The following is a 23,520-nucleotide window of genomic DNA, read 5'->3' as shown; positions in this document are numbered from 1 at the left end:
TTTCTTTTTTCATGTTGATTTTTAGTTATGCCATGTTAAATTATTGATGCTACCATTATCTTTGTGACAAGTTAAATTGTTAATTATGCCATGCGTCTAGCATTAAGTTTTTATTTACTTGGTTTTTGTCAAACGTTTGTTACGAATAAGATATTGTTGATTGTATCAATATGTACATGTGTGTGTAAGTTTTAATTTCTTTCAGAAGTTTAATTCTTTATTTTCTTCGCTGTTGCACTTCACGTCTCTCAGGCACACCCCTGAGCTCCTGCCTTAAAGTATGGTTGATCCTGTATCACTTTTCCTTGTCTTCCAGACATATTGCTATTTGAACTACTAAACAATAAATTGAGGAGCATTGCAATGCTCATGGTCACGCAGTAAGAAAGCATCCTTTTCAATCTTCATGCACTTTTTTTCTTCTGCAGGTACATGTTTTATATTATGTATAAACATATAACTGGACCTCATATTTTCAGTTGACTAGTGTTATTAAGAGATTTGTTTTATACCCCATTTTCCTTGGGAAGGAACAAAAAATAGAACAAACCATGACGACAAGTGAAGTGATGTTTTTCACACGTAGCTAAAATCACAGTGTTAGGTGGGTGGTGAGGGTTCCTTCAAATGAATTAATAGCCTGCCTCTCTCTGTCTGTACTAATTTAATTAAATATAATATCCTAATTTGTTTTTGTTTTGGCATGGAACAGTAACGTATATGGAGATGGTGAAGTGAGAATTCAGAAGTCATGATGTGGGTAACAACTCAACAGTTGGTGAAGACAGTTGGCTACCATATATCCCTAAAATAGAACAAACCATGACGACAAGTGAAATGATATTTTTCACACGTAGCTAAAATCACGTAGTGTTAGGTGGGTGGTGAGGGTTCCTTCAAGTGAATTAATAGCCTGCCTCTCTCTACTTGTACTAATTTAATTAAATATAATATCCTAATTTGTTTTTGTTTTGGCATGGAATAGTAACAGTAATGTATATGCAGATGGTGAAGTGAGAACTCAGAAGTCATGATATGGGTAACAACTCAATAGTTGGTGAAGACAGTTGGCTACCATACATCCCTATATTCTCCTCATCCCCAAACACACACGCTCAGAAAGAAAAAAGAAAAAAGCATTACTCATCATCATTAATGTGAATAAACTTGTTCTTCTGTGTCCCATCAATTAAAAGATGATCATAATAATTCAGTCAAAAGAAATCTGAAATATGTATTTATATGAACAATCATATTAAGATATACGTCTATTGGTAGGTAGGGTATGATAGAAATTTACATCTTGAATGTCTTGATCCGTCAAGTAACCAAACTTGAGCATGGTGGCAGCCATATATACTGCTACTCTGATATTCTTTATGAACTTGTGAGTGGCCTGCATTATGCTTAGCCCTCCAGCACTGTGCCCGACCAATATCACCTATAAACACGACCAACATATATATATGTCTATCCATATGTTTGCTCCTCTGAGATCAATACAGGACACTTTATACCCTGAATTCTCCATCGGGCACTGATTTTGTACCGACTGGCTTCCTCCATCGATTCCATGCACCAAACACGAAGTGTGGCCTTGATGTCACTGCTTCGCTGCAGCTTCTTCATCATCTCTCATGTACTCACTGCCTCTCCCATTTATGGCCTCTTCTTCCCCACTTTAATGGAATTCTTCTTTAAAGAGTGAGGGTTACTTTGCATTTAGTATATATATATATATATATATATATAGTTGGAGTAGTCATAGATATAGTAATGATGCTTACCTTTTTATCTATAATCATTTTTGGAAGTTTAAAAGGGGAGTTTAGGTCACTTTAGTTTATTTCCCTACCCTACCTTGTCCCACATAATACTATGTACTTGCATATTTTTTTTAGTGGAAAATTTGTATCAATGGTTCAAATCTTTTCTAACACTACAACACACTACATGACAACAATTTTGCATCACTTTTATGTAGCACTGCCCGAGTCTAGTCATTTGGTTGAAGTTTTTATTATATTTATAAACCACCTCTGCATAGCCTTAAACTGCATTAATTTGTTTTTCTACTCAGCACTGCCTTTACTAGTCAATATGTTTTGAATTAGTAACAACTTGCTATTTTATAGTCAACTGTACATGGATTGGCTCCCGAATATCAATAGGCAGTTGTATATTACTATATAAAACAAGGTGATGGAATTAGCAAAAAGTGCACAGAAAGCTTGGGCCAGAACTCCTCTTTGGAAGAGAGCAGAGCTCCTTCACAAGGCAGCTGCTATCCTGAAAGGGCACAAGGCTCCAATTGCTGAGTGCCTGGTGAAAGAAATTGCAAAACCAGCTAAAGATGCATTCTCTGAGGTATGCCTAACGATTTTTCCTATTGTTCTTAGTTTTTTTTTTTGGTTTAATGAAGTTCTTATAGTAATGAACCTGAAACCTTACAACACTGTCTCTCCAGCTACAATACAACTGTCCTAAAGTTCATTGGTTAGTTTGTCTTGGTTTTAGTTTTTATTAATAATAAAGAAGAAATGTTTGTCTTAGTATTTCTGATCTCTGAAAGGTTGTGAGATCTGGAGATCTTATTTCTTATACAACAGAAGGGGGAGTAAGAATTCTTGGAGAGGGCAAGTTCTTGGTTTCTGATAGTTTTCCTGGAAATGAGAGGACAAAGTACAGCCTCATTTCTAAGGTATACTTGCATTTCTATTATTTTTCTGTTATGGTCCTGCTAAAAAACGAACAAGAAAAACATTGAAATAAGGAATTACATCCCTTGTTTTAATGGTATGAATACATTCAAAAGGAAGCCAATACCCAATTAATTGGCTAATGATGTAAGTCTAACAGAACTTTAAAAATGACTAAGCAAAGGTATCCAAATGTACCCTAGTCTAGTTCATATAGTAATGCCTATAATTTGTCTGCAAGTGCAACTGGGGTAAATTAACTATAGGATGTGCAAAATGGCCTACTTATCTCAGTTTTTATTTATAAGGAAAAAGAAAAGGAGAAAAGAAATGTGGATGCTACAGATCATAGATGGAAACTAGATTTTTCTAAATATATCTGGTTGGGACTACTCATGCGTGAGCCATTTTATAACAATTGGTAGCCTGAAGAATCAGGAGTGTAAAGAGAGATGAGCCTTTTGCTTTTTGAATATGGACTTGTCTAACTAAAAGTTGGCTTCTACTTGCAAAACAGAAAAAGCAAGAGACACATGTAATGAAAAAAAAAAAGAAAAATTAAAAAAGGGTTAACCAAATATGGTCTGCAATTTTATGACAAAATGAGATGAAAGTTATAATAATTACAATAACTGAAATAAGGCATGTAGTAAATTAGTTCAGTGAGAGTATTGTTTTAGTTTCTCATTAATTTTTGGGCAAGATTGTTAATATAGTTTATGAATTTGAATTGTATTAAAAATTACAAATCTCCCTCCGAGTGATACTAGCCATTCCACCCTTTAACTATCCTGTCAATCTTGCTGTCTTAAAGATTGGTCCTGCATTGATTGCTGGAAACTCATTTGTACTCAAGCCTCCTGCTCAGGTAATTCATCAAAATCAAATTGATGTGCAGAGGATGCACGGCAAAAGGGCATCTGCATGTTCTCTTTGAAACAGCTCCTTTTTATCAATTATCCTAGAAAGTTCCCCATTTCTTTTTTTTAATGCATAAATCGGATAATTTGATTTAATTTCAGGGTGCTGTCTCTTGCTTACATATGGTACATTGTTTTCACTTGGCTGGTTTTCCCAAAGGCCTCATCAGCTGTGTCACTGGTAAAGGCTCTAAGATTGGCGACTTCCTTACTATACTGTCTCTTGCTTATTGGTATTTACCTGTAGTGCAATTTTTCCTCATTATTTATTTCCCCAGTTTGATATAATGTACGGGTGAAGTCTCAGTGTTCACTAGTTATTAATTATTGTGAATATGCTAGGAAAGTCTTTCAATCTTGAATTGTTAGCTTGAATAGTTTATGGAACCTGAAACTGAATTTTAGATAGTTCATACCAGTAAGGTTGGTGTTGAGTTTCAGAATTGAAAGAACTAAGCGGGTTCGGTGTGCAGACAAACTTTTATTTTACATGTATAAAAATTAAAGAAATATGCACTAAATTCAGTACTGTAAGTCTATGATAGCTTGCTCTGACTACTTTTGAGAATAATATTCTTTTTTTCAGTGTTGTGTGCATGTTCACAAACTTAATGCTTATTTGTTCATGATTGGTGCAGGCTGCCCTATTGTACTACCACGAGAAAGTGAGTCTGTGCTATTGGGTTGGTGCTGTTACCGCAAAAAAATATGCTAGTCTCAGTGAGGCCATGAGGGCCCTGAATGCAGCCGGTCAGGTATGCATGAGCTCTCTCTTCTGAATTTTCAGTTCAATTCATAACTTTTATGACATATAACTAGGTACAAAACAATAAATGATTAGAAGAGAAGTTTTAAGTGAGTGCAAAACATAATGCAGCTTTTCTTTTGTGCATTCTGTTTTTGCTGGAATTTCTATTAGTCATTGTTTTCTCTTGGTTCATCCCATTACTCCCACCTTCCTCCACCTCTCTAAGAAAAAAAAAACAGACAAAAAGAATATGAAAGAAGTACTACTTCAATAACGTTGACCTGCAAAGCAATTATGCTAAGGAATTTTATAGATAAGTTGTGAATAAATAAATCTAAAGGCCCTTGCTTAAGTTGGGGCTTGAAGTTGATGATAGAATTCGGCAACACATGGCAGACTTTACCTCATTGCTCCTTTAAAGTTTTGGTGTTTTTGTGTATCATTATAGAGAAGAAGTTGCAGAAATTGCCTAAATGAATTTTCACTTGCATTTTGTTTCTTATGCTATACTTTAGCACTGCCAAGGTCTAATCATTTGGTTGAAGTTTTGATTACTTTTATAAACCACCTCTACATAGCCTTAAACTACATTAATTTATTTTTCTACTCAGAACTGCCTTTACTAGTCAATATGTTTTAAATTAGTAACAACTTACTATTTTGTTGTCAACGGTACATGGATTGGCTCCCGTTAATTTCAAAATCAATAGGGAGTTGTATGTTATTATATAAAATAGTTTATAAACTAAGAGGATCATGGGGGTGGTATATGCAGCTTGCTTCACTTGATTAAACATTAAATCAATATTCTAAAATATAAGTAGCTGCTAACATGGGATTAATACTTGTGCAAACTGTTTTGCTTTATCGTCATATATTTTTTTTATTAATATCCATTTGATTCAGTGTAATTAACTTGACTTTTTTTAGGTCATTCATCCATCAAAAGACCCGAAGGTGAAGCAGTATCGTGATGCCAAATACCGAGTATTCTGAGAGATTTATGAGCAACAAATATCTCAACGTGCATTAATTGCTAAAGCTTTGGAATAGGTCATGATGCTAGTCAGCACTTGTGGAAATTTGGGCAGGATCATGGGAATTTGATAAAATCTAAAAAATAAATATTTGTAAAGTTGATTGGCATTTTCACCAGGTAAAATCTCTACGATTTTTCATTTTCTTGTCAACTTGTTATCGATTGCATTGTAGGAATGGCTTCACACTTAAAGCCTCAAGGTCTTTAAGCGTGATGGACGGCGCTTAGTTTTGAAGCGTCTTACTATAAGTAGTATATTATACATTTATGTATGTAAATGCATTTTCTCCTCTCTCCTTTGCAATAAGCATGCATTTAAATGCAAATGAGATTGACCAGACTTAGTGATTAAGATGATATGCGCGTATGCATTATGTGAAAAAGTAGATTTTAACTGCATAACTGGACTAAGTTAGAACCTTTTAGACGATGGTCTTTCAGTACACTTCACATGCATCGAGTTGCACGTGTTCACTCATGCATCATATAAGTTTCATGTCAAATACGTCGAGTAGCACATCGGTCGGTCGGTCTCGGACATAATGCTGCAAGTTTTAAACAAAATGAAAATGAAAAGCATACTGAAATATATTTTATTGAGAATTATTAAAGTATATTGAACGGCTCGACTAAGACTCGATGTATCAAAGTTCTTTGTATGGATGACTTTGGCACTCGAGACGTTACAGTAACCTGTATGGGGATTGCGAATGCATAATAATATGATTGCTTATCGCTGAATCATATGTGATTGGTCAGGGAGGCCTTAAATAATAATTACTATGTGTAAATGCTCAAAGAGGTTTTAAATAACGTAGTTTTAGGGATATTGATGGGTCTAGGGTGTACTCATAGGAGAAATTTATAATAACTTAAATTTTATTATTTAATAATTTCGTGGTGTTTTGATTATTTTGTTGATAGTTATTTTAAATTATTGTTTTACGAGAAAATTATTAAATAACTCTGAGTTTAATTGCAGTAGGCTATACTTTAATATTTTAGAATTTTAGATAAGTTAAGTTTTTAAATTTAATTTTTTTATATTTAAGAATTAGATTAATATTTTTTTATAATAATAAAATTTGAAAAAGGAAGATATTATATGAATTAAATTCTTTTTTAATAATAAATGGTTGTCAGTGGATTTATGTTTTCCAATTAGGATGGATGGACTAAGTAAACAGTAATGGATTGACATTAGGATGTTACTTGAGGTGGCAACATATGTAGAGGACACACTTCTTTTTACTATATCGAAAATAAATTTTATTATACAATTATTAGGATCATAGTTTCTATTTAAAAGGAGGATAAAAGCAAAATATGGCATAGATACCGATGTACTTTTACGTGAGTAAGTTAAAATATAACAATTTAGTTTTATCTTTTATTTCTAAATTTAATATCTCAAGTAATTATTTATATCCTATTTTTTTTCTCTATATATTTCTTACAATTTTTGCTAATCACCATTATCTTTCTCTAATTATTAACTCTTTGCATGTTTATAGGAAAGATTTTTTTGTTCAAGTCCAACTCACTTGGTCTCCTAGCCACTTTTTAAACTAGCTTAAAGCACTAATATTTTTTTTCATTGGCTATTATGACAAGATTGTAAGTTGAAGCTTGTTAAACATGGTCTGTCCTTGAAGATTGGAGTTCGAAGCACATAAGGTTTGCGTCGGCATAAGTGATGAGGCTTTTTGTTTAAAGTTTTAGTTAAATAACTTATCATGAGTTGGAAGCTGTCAACTTGAAGAGTTAATTTGCTCTCCTAGCCACTGTTTAAACTAGCTTAAGATACTAACTTTTTGCTCATTGGTTATTATGACTCGATTAGAAGTTGAAGCTTGTTAAAAATAATATGTGCTTGAAGAGTGGAGCTCGAATAACATAAGGTTTACGTCGAGACAAGTTAAATTGAAGAACTGATGATTAGTTAAAAGCTGATACTTGAAAAGTTAAGTTGTTTATTCTTGAGTTAAATATAACTTTTTTAATTTTTTTATTTTGTTCAATATCTCAATTTCTATTTTTAAGGTTAGTACCCCTACCTCATCTCTATCCAACATGACTTTTGAAGTAACTCCACCATGCAACTTAATAAAATTAAAAATTAGCTACTAACCCTATCGTAGAATTATTTAGAGATGAGGTAGACGTACTAACCTTAGAAATAGAAATTGAGATAGTTAACAAAATAAGAAAATTAAAAGTTATATTTAGCTCAAGAATAAACAACTTAATTTTTCAAGTACCAGCTTCTAATTAATCATCAGTTCTTTAACTTAATTTGTACCGACGCAAACCTTATGTTCTTCGAGCTCTAGTCTTCAAGCACATACTATTTTTAACAATCTTGAACTTCCAATCCAGTCATAATAGCCAATGAACAGAAAGTTAGTATCTTAAGCTAGTTTAAAAAGTGTCTAGGAGAGCAACTTAACTCTTCAAGTTGAAAGCTTTCAACTCATGATCAGTTCTTCAACTAAAACTCTAAACAAAGAGCCTCATCACTTGTGCCGAGACAAACCTTATGTACTTCGAGCTCCAATCGTCAAGCACAGACCATGTTTAACAAGCTTCAACTTACAATCCATTGATAATAGCCAATAAACAAAAAGTTAGTTCTTTAAGCTAATTTAAAAAGTGGCTAGGAGATTAAGTGAGTTGGACGTGAACAAAAAAGTATTTCCTATAAACATGCAAAGAGATAATAATTAGAGAAAAATAATGGTGATTAGTAAAAATTGTAAGAAATATATAGAGAGAAAGAAAAATTATGATATAAATGATTACTTGAGATATTAAATTTACGAACAAAAGTTAAAACTAAATTGTTATATTCTAACTTACTCACGCAACAGTACATGCGTATCCGTGCTATATTTCTCTTTTATCCTCTTATTAAATGAAAACTATTATCGTAATAATTATATAATAAAATATATTTTCGATATAGTAAAATGAAGTGTGTCCTCTATATATGTTGCCATCTCAAGTAACATCCCACCGTTAATCCATTACTATTTACTTAGTCCATCCATCCTAATTGAGAAATATAAATCCACTAACAAACATTTATTATTGAAAAAGAATTTAATTCATATAATATCTTCGTCTTCTAAATTTTATTATTATAAAAAAAATCAATTTAATTCTTAAGTACAAAAGAAAATAAATTTAAAGACTTAACTTATCTAAAATTCTAAAATATTAAAGTATATCCTACTGCAATTAAACTCAGAGTTATTTAATAATTTTCTCGTAAAACAATCATTTAAAATAACTATCAACAAAATAATCAAAACACCACGAAATTATTAAATGATAAAATTTAAGTTATTATAAATTTCTCGTTTGAGTACATCCTAGACCCATCAATATCCCTAACACCATGTTATTTAAAATCTCTTTGAGCATCTACACACATTAATTATTGTTTAAGGCCTCCCTGACCAATACATACGATTCACCAATAAGCAATCATATTATTATGCACTCGCAATCGCCATACAGTTTACTGTGACGTCTCGAGTGCCAAATGTCATCCATACAAAGAACTTTAATCCACCGAGTCTTATTCGAACCGTTCAATATACTTTAATAATTCTCAGTAAAATATATTTCAGTATACTTTTTATTTTCGCTTTATTTAAAACTTGCAGCATTATGTCTGAGACCGACCGACTGATGTGCTACTCGACGTATTTGACATGAAACTTATATAATGCATGAGTGAACACGTGCGACTCGATGCATGTGAAGTGTACTGAAAGACCATCGGACATAACGCTAAAGTTTACTGGAGGATCATATTCTTAGTGGATCTAGAGGGCTCCCAAGTCAGATGTTCAGAGAATTATAATCCACGAGACTTGGAAATGAACCTATAAATTTTTAAAAGTATTATAAGCATTTTAAAAAAGATTGAAACTATTTTCAAAATGGTTTTATCATTTTTGCAAAATTTTAAACTTGAGCATTGTGTCCGATGGTCTTTCAGTACACTTCACATGCGTCGAGTCGCACTTGTTCACTCATACATCATATCAGTTTTATGTTAAATACGTCGAGTAGCATATCGGTCGGTCGGTCTCGGACATAATGCTATAAATTGTAAACAAATCAAAAATAAAAAGTATACTGAAATATAGTGTATTGGAGGACCATATTCCTACTTTTTCTTTCCCTTTACATATTTCTTACAATTTTTACTAACCACGATTATCTTTCTATAATTATTATCTCTTTGCATGTTTGTAGGAAAGACTTTTTTGTTCAAGTCCAGTTCACTTGGTCTCCTGGCCACTTTTTAAATTAGCTTAAAGCACTAACATTTTGTTCATTGCTTATTATGATTGGATTGTAAGTCAAAGCTTGTTAGACATGGTCTGTGCGTGAAGATTGGAGCTCCAAACACATAAGGTTTGCGTCGGCAAAAGTGATGAGGCTCTTTGTTTAGAGTTTTAGTTGAAGAACGGATCATGAGTTGGAAGCTGTCAACTTGATGAGTTAAGTTGCTCTCCTAGCCACTTTTTAAACTAGCTTAAGATACTAACTTTTTATTCATTTGCTATTATGACTGGATTGTAAGGTAAAGCTTGAATGACTATTTTTGTTTGATGTTTGAATTGAATTGTTTTTAATATAGTTTGATGATTGTTAATTAAAAATATAAAATTTATAAACTCTAATTTGTTAAAAATGGTATGTGCTTGAAGATTTGAGCTCCAAGAATATAAGGTTTGCCTAGGGACAAGTTAAGTTGAAAAACTGATAATTAGTTAGGAGCAGATACTTGAAAAGTTAAACTGCTTATTCTTTAGCTAAATATAACTTCTTAATTTTCTTATTTTATTCACTATCTTAATTTTCTATTTCTAAGGTTAATACCTCTACTTCATCTCTGAATAATTCCATGATAGGGTTAGTAGCTAATCTTTAATTTTATTAAGTTTCATGGTTGAGTTACTTCAAAAGTCATGTTGGGTTATTTTAGTTTTTTTGTTTGAATGACTTTTTTGTTTGATGTTTGAATTGAATTGTTTGTAATATATTCTAATGATTGTTAATTAGAAATAGAAAATTTATAAACTCTAATTTGTTAAAAATGGTATGTGCTTGAAGATTGGAGCTCAAAAAATATAAGATTTACTTCGGCACAAGTTAAGTTGAAGAATTGATGATTAGTTAGAAGCTGACACTTCAAAAGTTAAGTTGTTTATTCTTAAGCTAAATATAACTTTTTTATTTTTTTATTTTGTTAACTATCTCAATTTCTATTTCTAAGGTTAGTACCTCTAACTCATCTCTAAATAATTCCATGATAGGGTTAGTAGCTAATATTTAATTTTATTAAGTTGCATGGTAGAGTTACTTCAAAATCCATAATTGGTTATTTTAATATTTTTGTGTTTGAATGACCTTTTTTGTTTGATGTTCGAATTGAATTGTTTATAATATAGTCTAATGATTGTTAATTAGAAATAGAAAATTTATAAACCCTAATTTGTTAAAAATGTTATGTGCTTGAAGATTGGAGCTCGAAGAACATAACGTTTGCGTCGGCACAAGTTAGGTTGAAGAACTGAAGATTAGTTAGAAATTGACACTTGAAAAGTTAAGTTGTTTATTCTTGAGCTAAATCTAACTTTTTAATTTTCTTATTTTGTTAACTATCTCAATTTCTATTTCTAAGGTTAGTACCTCAACCTCATCTCTAAATAATTCCATGATAAGGTTAGTAGCTAATCTTTAATTTTATTAAGTTGGATGGTGGAGTTACTTCAAAAGTCATGTTGGGTTATTTTAATTTTTTTTGTTTGAATAACTTTTTCTGTTTGATATTTGAATTAAATTATTTGTAATATAGTCTAATAATTATTAATTAGAAATAGAAAATTTATAAACTCTAATTTGTTAAAATTGTTATGTGCTTGAAGATTGGAGCTCGAAGAACATAACGTTTGCATCGGCACAAGTTAAGTTGAAGAACTGAAGATTAGCCAAAAGCTGATACTTAAAAAGTTAAGTTATTTTTTGTTGAGCTAAATATAACTTTTTAATTTTCTTATTTTGTTAACTATCTCAATTTCTATTTCTAAAGTTAGCACTTATACCTCATCTCTAAATAATTCCATGATAGGGTTAGTAGCTAATCTTTAATTTTATTAAGTTGTATGGTGGAGTTCCTTCAAAAGTCATGTTGGGTTATTTTAATTTTTTGTTTGAATAACTTTTTTTGTTTGATGTTTGAATTGAATTGTTTGTAATATAGTCTAATAATTGTTAATTAGAATTAGAAAATTTATAAATTCTAATTTGTTAAAATTGTTATGTGCTTGAAGATTGGAGCTCGAAGAACATAATGTTTGCGTCGGCACAAGTTAAGTTGAAGAACTGAAGATTAGTCAGAAGCTGATACTTGAAAAGTTAAGTTGTTTTTTGTTGAGCTAAATATAACTTTTTAATTTTCTTATTTTGTTAACTATCTCAATTTCTATTTCTAAAGTTAGCACCTATACCTCATCTCTAAATAATTCCATGATAGGGTTAGTAGCTAATTTTTAATTTTATTAAGTTGCATGGTAGAGTTACTTCAAAAGTCATGTTGGGTTATTTTAATTTCTTTTGTTTGAATAACTTTTTTTGTTTGATGTTTGAATTGAATTGTTTATAATATAGTCTGATAATTGTTAATTTGAAATAGAAAATTTATAAACTCTAATTTGTTAAAATTGTTATGTGCTTGAAGATTGGAGCTCAAAGAACCTAACATTTGTGTCAGCACAAGTTAAGTTAAAGAACTGAAGATTAGTTAGAAGCTGATACTTGAAAAGTTAAGTTGTTTATTGTTGAGCTAAATATAACTTTTTAATTTTCTTATTTTGTTAACTATTTCAATTTCTATTTCTATGATTAATACCTCTACCTCATCTCTAAATAATTCTGTAATAGGGTTAGTAGCTAATCTTTAATTTGATTAAGTTGCGTGGTGGAGTTACTTCAAAAGTCATGTTGGGTTATTTTAATTTTTTTTGTTTGAATGACTTTTTTTATTTTAGGTTTGAATTGAATTTGTTTGTGGTATAGTCTGATGATTGTTAATTAGAAATAGAAAATTTATAAACTCTAATTTGTTAAAAATGTTATGTACTTGAAGATTGGAGCTCGAATAACATAATGTTTGCGTCGGCACAAGTTAAGTTGAAGAACTGAAGATTAGTTAGAAGCTGACACTTGAAAAGTTAAGTTGTTTATTCTTTAGCCAAATCTTACTTTTTAATTTTTTTATTTTGTTAACTATCTCAATTTCTATTTCTAAGATTAGTACCTCTACCTCATTTCTAAATAATTCCATGATATGTTAGTAGCTAATCTCTAATTTTATTAAGTTGCATGGTGGAGTTACTTCAAAAGTCATGATGGATTATTTTAATATTTTTTGTTTGAATAACTTTTTTTGTTTGATATTTGAATTGAAATTTTTGTAATATAGTCTAATAATTGTTAATTAGAAATATAAAATTTATAAATTCTAATTTGTTAAAATTGTTATGAGATTGAAGATTGGAGCTCGAAGAACATAACGTTTGCATCGGCACAAGTTAAGTTGAAGTACTGAAGATTAGTTAGAAGCTGATATTTGAAAAGTTAAGTTGTTTTTTGTTGAGCTAAATATAACTTTTTAATTTTTTTATTTTGTTAACTATCTCAATTTCTATTTCTAAAGTTAGCACCTATACCTCATCTCTAAATAATTGCATGATAGGGTTAGTAGCTAATCTTTAATTTTATTAAGTTGCATGGTGGAGTTACTTCAAAAGTCATGATGGATTATTTTAATATTTTTTGTTTGAATAACTTTTTTTGTTTGATATTTGAATTGAATTTTTTGTAATATAGTCTAATAATTATTAATTAGAAATAGAAAATTTATAAATTCTAATTTGTTAAAATTGTTATGTGCTTGAAGATTGAAGCTCGAAGAACATAACGTTTGCATCGGCACAAGTTAAGTTGAAGAACTAAAAATTAGTTAGAAGCTGATACTTGAAAAGTTAAGTTATTTATTGTTGAGCTAAATATAACTTTTTAATTTTCTTATTTTGTTAACTATCTCAATTTCTATTTCTAACATTAGTACCTCTACCTAATCTCTAAATAATTCCATAATAGGGTTAGTAGATAATCTTTAATTTCATTAAGTTGTATGGTGGAGTTACTTCAAAAGTCATGTTGGGTTATTTTAATTTTTTTTGTTTAAATAATTTTTTTTGTTTAAATAATTTTTTTTGTTTGATATTGGAATTGAATTGTTTGTAATATAGTCTCATAATTGTTAATTAGAAATAGAAAATTTATAAATTCTAATTTGTTAAAATTGTTATGTGCTTGAAGATTGGAGCTCGAAGAACATAACGTTTGCATCGGCACAAGTTAAGTTGAAGAACTGAAGATTAGCCAAAAGCTGATACTTAAAAAGTTAAGTTATTTTTTGTTGAGCTAAATATAACTTTTTAATTTTCTTATTTTGTTAACTATCTCAATTTCTATTTCTAAAGTTAGCACTTATACCTCATCTCTAAATAATTCCATGATAGGGTTAGTAGCTAATCTTTAATTTTATTAAGTTGTATAGTGGAGTTCCTTCAAAAGTCATGTTGGGTTATTTTAATTTTTTGTTTGAATAACTTTTTTTGTTTGATGTTTGAATTGAATTGTTTGTAATATAGTCTAATAATTGTTAATTAGAATTAGAAAATTTATAAATTCTAATTTGTTAAAATTGTTATGTGCTTGAAGATTGGAGCTCGAAGAACATAACATTTGCGTCGGCACAAGTTAAGTTGAAGAACTGAAGATTAGTCAGAAGCTGATACTTGAAAAGTTAAGTTGTATTTTGTTGAGCTAAATATAACTTTTTAATTTTCTTATTTTGTTAACTATCTCAATTTCTATTTCTAAAGTTAGCACCTATACCTCATCTCTAAATAATTCCATGATAGGGTTAGTAGCTAATTTTTAATTTTATTAAGTTGCATGGTAGAGTTACTTCAAAAGTCATGTTGGGTTATTTTAATTTCTTTTGTTTGAATAACTTTTTTTGTTTGATGTTTGAATTGAATTGTTTATAATATAGTCTGATAATTGTTAATTTGAAATAGAAAATTTATAAACTCTAATTTGTTAAAATTGTTATGTGCTTGAAGATTGGAGCTCGAAGAACCTAACATTTGTGTCAGCACAAGTTAAGTTAAAGAACTGAAGATTAGTTAGAAGCTGATACTTGAAAAGTTAAGTTGTTTATTGTTGAGCTAAATATAACTTTTTAATTTTCTTATTTTGTTAACTATTTCAATTTCTATTTCTATGATTAATACCTCTACCTCATCTCTGAATAATTCTGTGATAGGGTTAGTAGCTAATCTTTAATTTGATTAAGTTGCGTGGTGGAGTTACTTCAAAAGTCATGTTAGGTTATTTTAATTTTTTTTGTTTGAATGACTTTTTTTATTTTAGGTTTGAATTGAATTTGTTTGTGGTATAGTCTGATGATTGTTAATTAGAAATAGAAAATTTATAAACTCTAATTTGTTAAAAATGTTATGTACTTGAACATTGGAGCTCGAATAACATAATGTTTGCGTCGGCACAAGTTAAGTTGAAGAACTGAAGATTAGTTAGAAGCTGACACTTGAAAAGTTAAGTTGTTTATTCTTTAGCCAAATCTTACTTTTTAATTTTTTTATTTTGTTAACTATCTCAATTTCTATTTCTAAGATTAGTACCTCTAACTCATTTCTAAATAATTCCATGATATGTTAGTAGCTAATCTCTAATTTTATTAAGTTGCATGGTGGAGTTACTTCAAAAGTCATGATGGATTATTTTAATGTTTTTTGTTTGAATAACTTTTTTTGTTTGATATTTGAATTGAATTTTTTGTAATATAGTCTAATAATTGTTAATTAGAAATAGAAAATTTATAAATTCTAATTTGTTAAAATTGTTATGAGCTTGAAGATTGGAGCTCGAAGAACATAACGTTTGCATCGGCACAAGTTAAGTTGAAGTACTGAAGATTAGTTAGAAGCTGATATTTCAAAAGTTAAGTTGTTTTTTGTTGAGCTAAATATAACTTTTTAATTTTTTTATTTTGTTAACTATCTCAATTTCTATTTTTAAAGTTAGCACCTATACCTCATCTCTAAATAATTGCATGATAGGGTTAGTACTAATCTTTAATTTTATTAAGTTGCATGGTGGAGTTACTTCAAAAGTCATGATGGATTATTTTAATATGTTTTGTTTGAATAACTTTTTTTGTTTGATATTTGAATTGAATTTTTTGTAATATAGTCTAATAATTGTTAATTAGAAATAGAAAATTTATAAATTCTAATTTGTTAAAATTGTTATGTGCTTGAAGATTGAAGCTCAAAGAACATAACGTTTGCATCGGCACAAGTTAAGTTGAAGAACTAAAGATTAGTCAGAAGCTGATACTTGAAAAGTTAAGTTGTTTTTTGTTGAGTTAAATATAACTTTTTAATTTTCTTATTTTGTTAACTATCTCAATTTCTATTTCTAAGATTAGTACCTCTACCTCATCTCTAAATAATTCCATAATAGGGTTTGTAGCTAATCATTAAATTCATTAAGTTGTATGGTGGAGTTACTTCAAAAGTCATGTTGGGTTATTTTAATTTTTTTTGTTTGAATAACTTTTTTTGTTTGATGTTTGAATTGAATTGTTTGTAATATAATCTCATAATTGTAAATTAGAAATAGAAAATTTATAAATTCTAATTAGTTGAAATTGTTATGTGCTTGAAGATTGGAGCTCGAAGAACATAACGTTTGCATCGGCACAAGTTAAGTTGAAGAACTAAAAATTAGTCAGAAGCTGATACTTGAAAAGTTAAGTTATTTTTTGTTGAGCTAAATATAATTTTTTGATTTTCTTATTTTGTTAACTATCTCAATTTCTATTTCTAAAGTTAGTACCTATACCTCATCTCTAAATAATTCTATGATAAGGTTAGTAGCTAATCTTTAATTTTATTAAGTTATATGGTGGAGTTACTTCAAAAGTCATGTTGGGTTATTTTAATTTTTTTTGTTTGAATAACTTTTTTTGTTTGATGTTTGAATTGAATTGTTTGTAATATCGTTTAATAATTGTTAATTAGAATTAAAAAATTTATAAATTCTAATTTGTTAAAATTGTTATGTGCTTGAAGATTGGAGCTTGAAGAACATAACGTTTGCATCGGCACAAGTTAAGTTGAAGAACTGAAGATTAGTCAGAAGTGGATACTTGAAAAGTTAAGTTGGTTTTTCTTGAGCTAAATATAACTTTTTAATTTTTTAATTTTGTTAACTATCTAAATTCTTATTTCTAAAGTTAGTACCTATTCCTCATCTCTAATTAATTCCATGGTAGGGTTAGTAGCTAGTTTTTAATTTTATTAAGTTACATGGTGGAGTTACTTCAGAAGTCATGTTGGGTTATTTTAATTTCTTTTGTTTGAATAACTTTTTTTGTTTGATGTTTGAATTGAATTGCTTATAATATAGTCTGATAATTGTTAATTAGAAATAGAAAATTTATAAACTCTAATTTGTTAAGATTGTTATGTGCTTGAAGATTGGAGCTCGAAGAACCTAACATTTGTGTGAGCACAAGTTAAGTTGAAGAACTGAAGATTAGGTAGAAACTGATACTTGAAAAGTTAAGTTGTTTATTGTTGAGCTAAATATAACTTTTTAATTTTCGTATTTTGTTAATTATTTCAATTTCTATTTCTAAGATTAATACCTCTACCTCATTTCTAAATAATTCTATGATAAGGTTAGTAGCTAATCTTTAATTTTATTAAGTTGCGTGGTGGAGTTACTTCAAAAGTCATGTTTGGTTATTTTAATTTTTTTTGTTTGAATGACTTTTTTGTTTTAGGTTTGAATTGAATTTGTTTGTGGTATAGTCTGATAATTGTTAAATAGAAATAGAAAATTTATAAACTCTAATTTGTTAAAAATGTTATGTGCTTGAAGATTGGAGCTCGAATAACATAACATTTGCGTCGGCACAAGTTAAGTTGAAGAACTGAAGATTAGTTAAAAGCTGACACTTGAAAAGTTAAGTTGTTTATTCTTGAGCTAAATCTAACTTTTTAATTTTTTTTATTTTGTTAACTATCTCAATTTCTATTTGTAAGATTAGTACCTCTACCTTATCTCTAAATAATTCCATGATATGTTAGTAGCTAATCTCTAATTTTATTAAGTTGCATGGTGGAGTTACTTCAAAAGTCATGATGGATTATTTTAATATTTTTTGTTTGAATAACTTTTTTTGTTTGATGTTTGAATTGAATTGTTTGTAATATAGTATAATAATTGTTAATTAGAAATAGAAAATTTATAAATTCTAATTTGTTAAAATTATTATGTGCTTGAAGATTGGAGCTCGAAGAACATAACGTTTGCATCGGCACAAGTTAAGTTGAAGAACTGAAGATTAGTTAGAAGCTAATACTTGAAAAGTTTAGTTGTTTATTGTTGAGCTAAATATAACTTTTTAATTTTCTTATTTTGTTAACTATCTCAATTTCTATTTCTAAAGTTAACACCTATACCTCATCTCTAAATAATTCCATGATAGGGTTAGTAGCTAATCTTTAATTTTATTAAGTTGTATGGTGGAGTTACTTCAAAAGTCATGTTGGGTTATTTTAATTTTTTTTATTTGAATAACTTTTTTGTTTGATGTTTGAATTGAATTGTTTGTAATATAGTCTAATAATTATTAATTAGAAATAGAAAATTTATAAATTCTAATTTGTTAAAATTATTATGTGCTTGAAGATTGGAGCTCGAAGAATAGAACGTTTGCATCGGCACAAGTTAAGTTAAAGAACTAAAGATTAGTCAGAAGCTGATACTTGAAAAGTTAAGTTGTGTTTTGTTGAGCTAAATATAATTTTTTACTTTTCTTATTTTGTTAACTATCTCAATTTCTATTTCTAAAGTTAGTACCTATACCTCATCTCTAAATAATTCTATGATAAGGTTAGTAGCTAATCTTTAATTTTATTAAGTTGTATGGTAGAGTTACTTCAAAAGTCATGTTGGGTTATTTTAATTTTTTTAGTTTGAATAACTTTTTTTGTTTGATGTTTGAATTGAATTGTTTGTAATATAGTTTAATAATTGTTAATTAGAATTAGAAAATTTATAAATTCTAATTTGTTAAAATTGTTATGTGCTTGAAGATTGGAGCTCGAAGAACATAACGTTTGCATCAGTACAAGTTAAGTTGAAGAACTGAAGATTAGTCAGAAGTTGATACTTGAAAAGTTAAGTTGTTTTTTCTTGAGCTAAATATAACTTTTTAATTTTTTTATTTTGTTAACTATTTAAATTTTTATTTCTAAAGTTAGTACCTATACCTCATCTCTAATTAATTCCATGATAGGGTTAGTAGCTAATTTTTAATTTTATTAAGTTGCATGGTGGAGTTACTTCAAAAGTCATGTTGGGTTATTTTAATTTTTTTTGTTTGAATAACTTTTTTTGTTTGATTTTTGAATTGAATTGTTTCTAATATAGTCTAATAATTGTTAATTAGAAATAGAAAATTTATAGACTCTAATTTGTTAAAATTGTTATGTGTTGAAGATTGGAGCTCGAAGAACATAACGTTTGTGTCAGCACAAGTTAAGTTGAAGAACTGAAGATTAGTTAGAAGCTGATACTTGAAAAGTTAAGTTGTTTATTGTTGAGCTAAATATAACTTTTTAATTTTCTTATTTTGTTAACTATCTCAATTTCTATTTCTAAGATTAATACATCTACCTCGTCTCTAAATAATTCCGTGATAGGGTTAGTAGCTAATTTTAATTTTATTAAGTTGCGTGGTGGAGTTACTTCAAAAGTCATGTTGGGTTATTTTAGTTTTTTTCGTTTGAATGCCTTTTTTTGTTTTATGTTTGAATTGAATTTGTTTGTAGGATAGTCTGATGATTGTTAATTAGAAATAGAAAATTTATAAACTCTAATTTGTTAAATTTGTTATGTGCTTGAAGATTAGAGCTCGAAGAAAATAACGTTTGCGTCGACACAAGTTAAGTTGAAGAACTGAAGATTAGTTAAAAGCTGACACTTGAAAAGTTAAGTTGTTTATTCTTGAGCTAAATATAACTTTTTAATTTTCTTATTTAGTTAACTATCTCAATTTATTTCTAAAGTTAGTACCTCTACCTCATCTCTAAATAATTCCATAATAGGGTTAGTAGCTAATCTTTTATTTTATTAAGTTGCATGGTGTAGTTACTTCAAAAGTAATGATGGATTATTTTAATATTTTTTGTTTGAATAACTTTTTTTGTTTGTTGTTTGAATTGAATTGTCTGTAATATAGTCTAATAATTGTTAATTAGAAATAGAAAATTTATAAATTCTAATTTGTTAAAATTATTATGTGCTTGAAGATTGGAGCTCCAAAAACATAAGCTTTACGTCGGCACAAGTTAAGTTGAAGAACTGATGATTAGTTAGAAGCTGATACTTGAAAAGTTAAGTTATTTATTCTTAAGCTAAATATAATTTTTGAAGTTTTTTTTTTTCTTCACTATCTCAATTTCTATTTCTAAGGTTAGTATCTTTATCTCGTCTCTAAATAAATCCATGATAGGGTTAGTAGCTAATCTTTAATTTTATTAAGTTGAATGGTGGAGTTTCTTTAAAAGTCATGTTTTGTTATTTTAATTTTTTTGTTTGATGGTCGAATTGAATTTTTTGTAATATGGTCTGATGATTGTTAATTAGAAATAGGAAATTTATAAACTCTAATTTGTTAAAAATGGTATGTGCTTGCTTTTCATTTGTTAAACTCTTTCTTTTATGTTTTTTTTTTTGACTCTACCTCCTCTATTCTTCACTCCAATTTTACCTTTATTTTTTTTAAACCCAAATAGTTCCTCCTTCTTTCCTTGCTTTTCATATGTTAAACTCTTTCACTGGCTCAATCCATAAAACGATGTTTCTTGACCTTTTGATTTTGTCTCTGCTGTTCCTCAGGTCTCTGTCCTTTGGCTTCACAACCTCTTTTTTTTCTTTCCTCTTCTCTCTACTTTTTTAGAAACCTCACATCCTACATTTACAACTAGCAAAATAACTTTTCTCTTTCATGTTGATTTTTAGTTATGCCGTTTTAAATTATTGATGCTACCATTATCTTTGTGCCAAGTTCAATTGTTAATTATGCAATATGTCTAGCATTAAGTTTTTACTTACTCGATTTTTGTCAAACGTTTGTTATGAATAAGAGATTGTTGATTGTATCATTATGTACATGTGTGTGTAAGTTTTAATTTCTTTTAGAAGTTTAATTCTTTATTTTCTTCGTTGTTGCACTTCACGTCTCTCAGGCACACCCCTGAGCCCCCGCCTTTAATAACTATGGTTGATCTTGTATCACTTTTCCTTGTCTTCCAGACATATCGCTATTTGAACTACTGAACAATAAATTGAGGACTATAATCGATTACATAAAGGCTCCATTCCTTGCTGCTTTAACACAAGATGTACATGTCCTTCCCAACTTCCATGAAAACAGGTGTAAGATTAGTGATGAAAGGCCTTTTCAGGTTATAGTGCCTAAGTTTTGTTATAGATTTTTGAGCTGTTAACTTCTTCATGCTATAGGTCTCCGGCTGCAGATCCAAAAACAAAGGGAATTATTTGTGGCATGACCCTTGACACAAGTGATAGATAATTGGTTGTTTTATACCTTGCTACCTGCAGGGTATTGCATATGGTACACGCCATATTGTGGAGCATTGCAATGCTCATGGTCACACAGTAAGAATGCATCCCTTTCAATCTTCATGCACTATTTTTTCTTCTATAGGTAAATGTTTTATATTATGTATAAACATATAACTGGACCTCATATTTTTAGTTGACTCTTATATTTTTAGTTGACTAGTGTTATTAGGAGATTTGTTTTATACCGCATTTTCCTTAGGAAGGAATAGAAAATAGAACAAACCATGGCGACAAGTGAAGTGATGTTTTTAACACATAACTAAAATCACAGTGTTAGGTGGGTGGTGAGGGTTCCTTTAAATGAATTAATAGCCTGCCTCTCTCTGCCTGTACTAATTTAATTAAATATAATATCCTAATTTGCTTTTGTTTTGGCATGGAACAATAACGTATATGGAGATGGTGAAATGAGAATTCAGAAGTCATGATGTGGGTAACAACTCAATAGTTGGTGAAGACAGTTGACTACCATATATCCCTAAAATAGAACAAACCATGATGACAAGTGAAGTGATGTTCTTAATACGTAGCTAAAATCACTTAGTGTTAGGTGGGTGGTGAGGGTTCCTTCAAGTGAATTAATAGCCTGCCTCTAATTTGTTAAAAATGGTATGTGCTTGAAGATTGGAGCTCGAAGAACATAAGGTTTGCATCGGCACAAGTTAAGTTGAAGAACTGATGATTAGTTAGAAGCTGATACTTGAAAACTTAAGTTTATTCTTGAGCTAAATATAACTTTTTTAATTTTCTTATTTTGTTCACTATCTCAATTTCTAATTCTAAGGTTAGTACTTCTACCTCATCTTTACCAGACATTACTTTTGAAGTAACTCCACCATGCAACTTAATAAAATTAAAGATTAGCTACTAACCCTATAATGGAATTATTCAGAGATGGGGTAGAGGTACAAATCTTAGAAATAGAAATTGAGACAGTGATCAAAATATAGTATAATAATTGTTAATTAGAAATTGAAATTTTATAAACTCTAATTTGTATATTTGTGACTAGATAACCCGGAGTCATTAAGTGCGATGGATGGAGGTTAGTTTTGGAGCGCCTTACTGTAAGTAGTATATTATACATGTATGTATGTATATGCTTTTTCTCCTCTCCCCTTTGCAATAAGCATACATTTAAATGCGAATGAGAATGACCAGGCTTGGTGATTAAGATGAGATTCGCGCATGTATTATGTGAAAAAGTAGATTTTAACTGCATAACTAGATTGAGTTAGAACCTCCTAGACGATGGGGTAATCATCGGACATAGGCGCATGCTTGACAAGTAATATTAGGCTACAAGTGCTTTGTTATTGTTATTTTAATTAGTGTTGCTTGGTGTTTATTGATGTTGATATGATTGTCTGTGTTTGCATCTTTATTATAATTTTAATCAGTCATTAGAAAGAAATGCCGCCACTATCCAATAGACTGATTGGACAGCGAAAGTGGGGACCCTCTCAGTTTACTGGAGGATCATATTCTCAGTGGATCTAGAGGGCTCAAAAGTCAGATGTTCAGAGAATTATGATCCATGAGACTTGGAAATGAACCTATCAATTTTCAAAAGTATTATAAGCATTTTAAAGGAAATTGAAACTTTTTTCGAAATAGTTTTATCATTTTTGCAAAGCTTTAAACTTGAGCGTTGTGTCCGATGGTCTTTCAGTACACTTCACATGCATCGATTCGCACGTGTTCACTCATGCATCATATAAGTTTCATGTCAAATATGTCGAGTAGCACGTCGGTCGGTCGATCTAGGACATAATGCTGCAAGTTTTAAACAAAGCGAAAATGAAAAGTATACTGAAATATATTTTATTGAGAATTATTAAAGTATATTGAACGGTTCGAATAAGACTCGATGGATCAAAATTCTTTGTATGGATGACGTTTGGCACTCGAGACGTCATAGTAAACTGTAATGGGATTGCGAATGCATAATAATATGATTGCTTATCGGTGAATCGTATGTGATTGGTCAGAAAGGCCTTAAATAATAATTATTGTGTGTGGATGCTCAAAGAGGTTTTAAATAACGTGGTGTTAGGGATATTGATGGGTCTAGGGTATATTTATAGGAGAAATTTATAATAACTTAAATTTTATCATTTAACAATTTCGTGGTGTTTTGATTGTTTTGTTGATAGTTATTTTAAATGATTGTTTTACGAGAAAATTATTAAATAACTCGAGTTTAATTGCAGTAAGGTATACTTTAATATTTTAGAATTTTATATAAGTTAAGTTTTTAAATTTAATTTT

At 29.4% G+C, this 23,520-nt stretch overlaps 1 pseudogene; it reads left to right on the top strand.

Moving 5' to 3' along the window:
- Positions 1-21,458, top strand: part of LOC125371176 — a 29,542-nt pseudogene extending 8,084 nt beyond the window's left edge.
- The last annotated feature ends 2,062 nt before the right edge of the window (positions 21,459-23,520 follow it).

Source organism: Ricinus communis, chromosome 9, assembly GCF_019578655.1.
Source record: "Ricinus communis isolate WT05 ecotype wild-type chromosome 9, ASM1957865v1, whole genome shotgun sequence".
NCBI classification, from domain to species: Eukaryota; Viridiplantae; Streptophyta; class Magnoliopsida; order Malpighiales; family Euphorbiaceae; genus Ricinus; species Ricinus communis.
The sequence above is the reverse complement of the archived record's forward strand: the minus strand, read 5'-3'. Positions and strand labels throughout refer to the sequence as shown.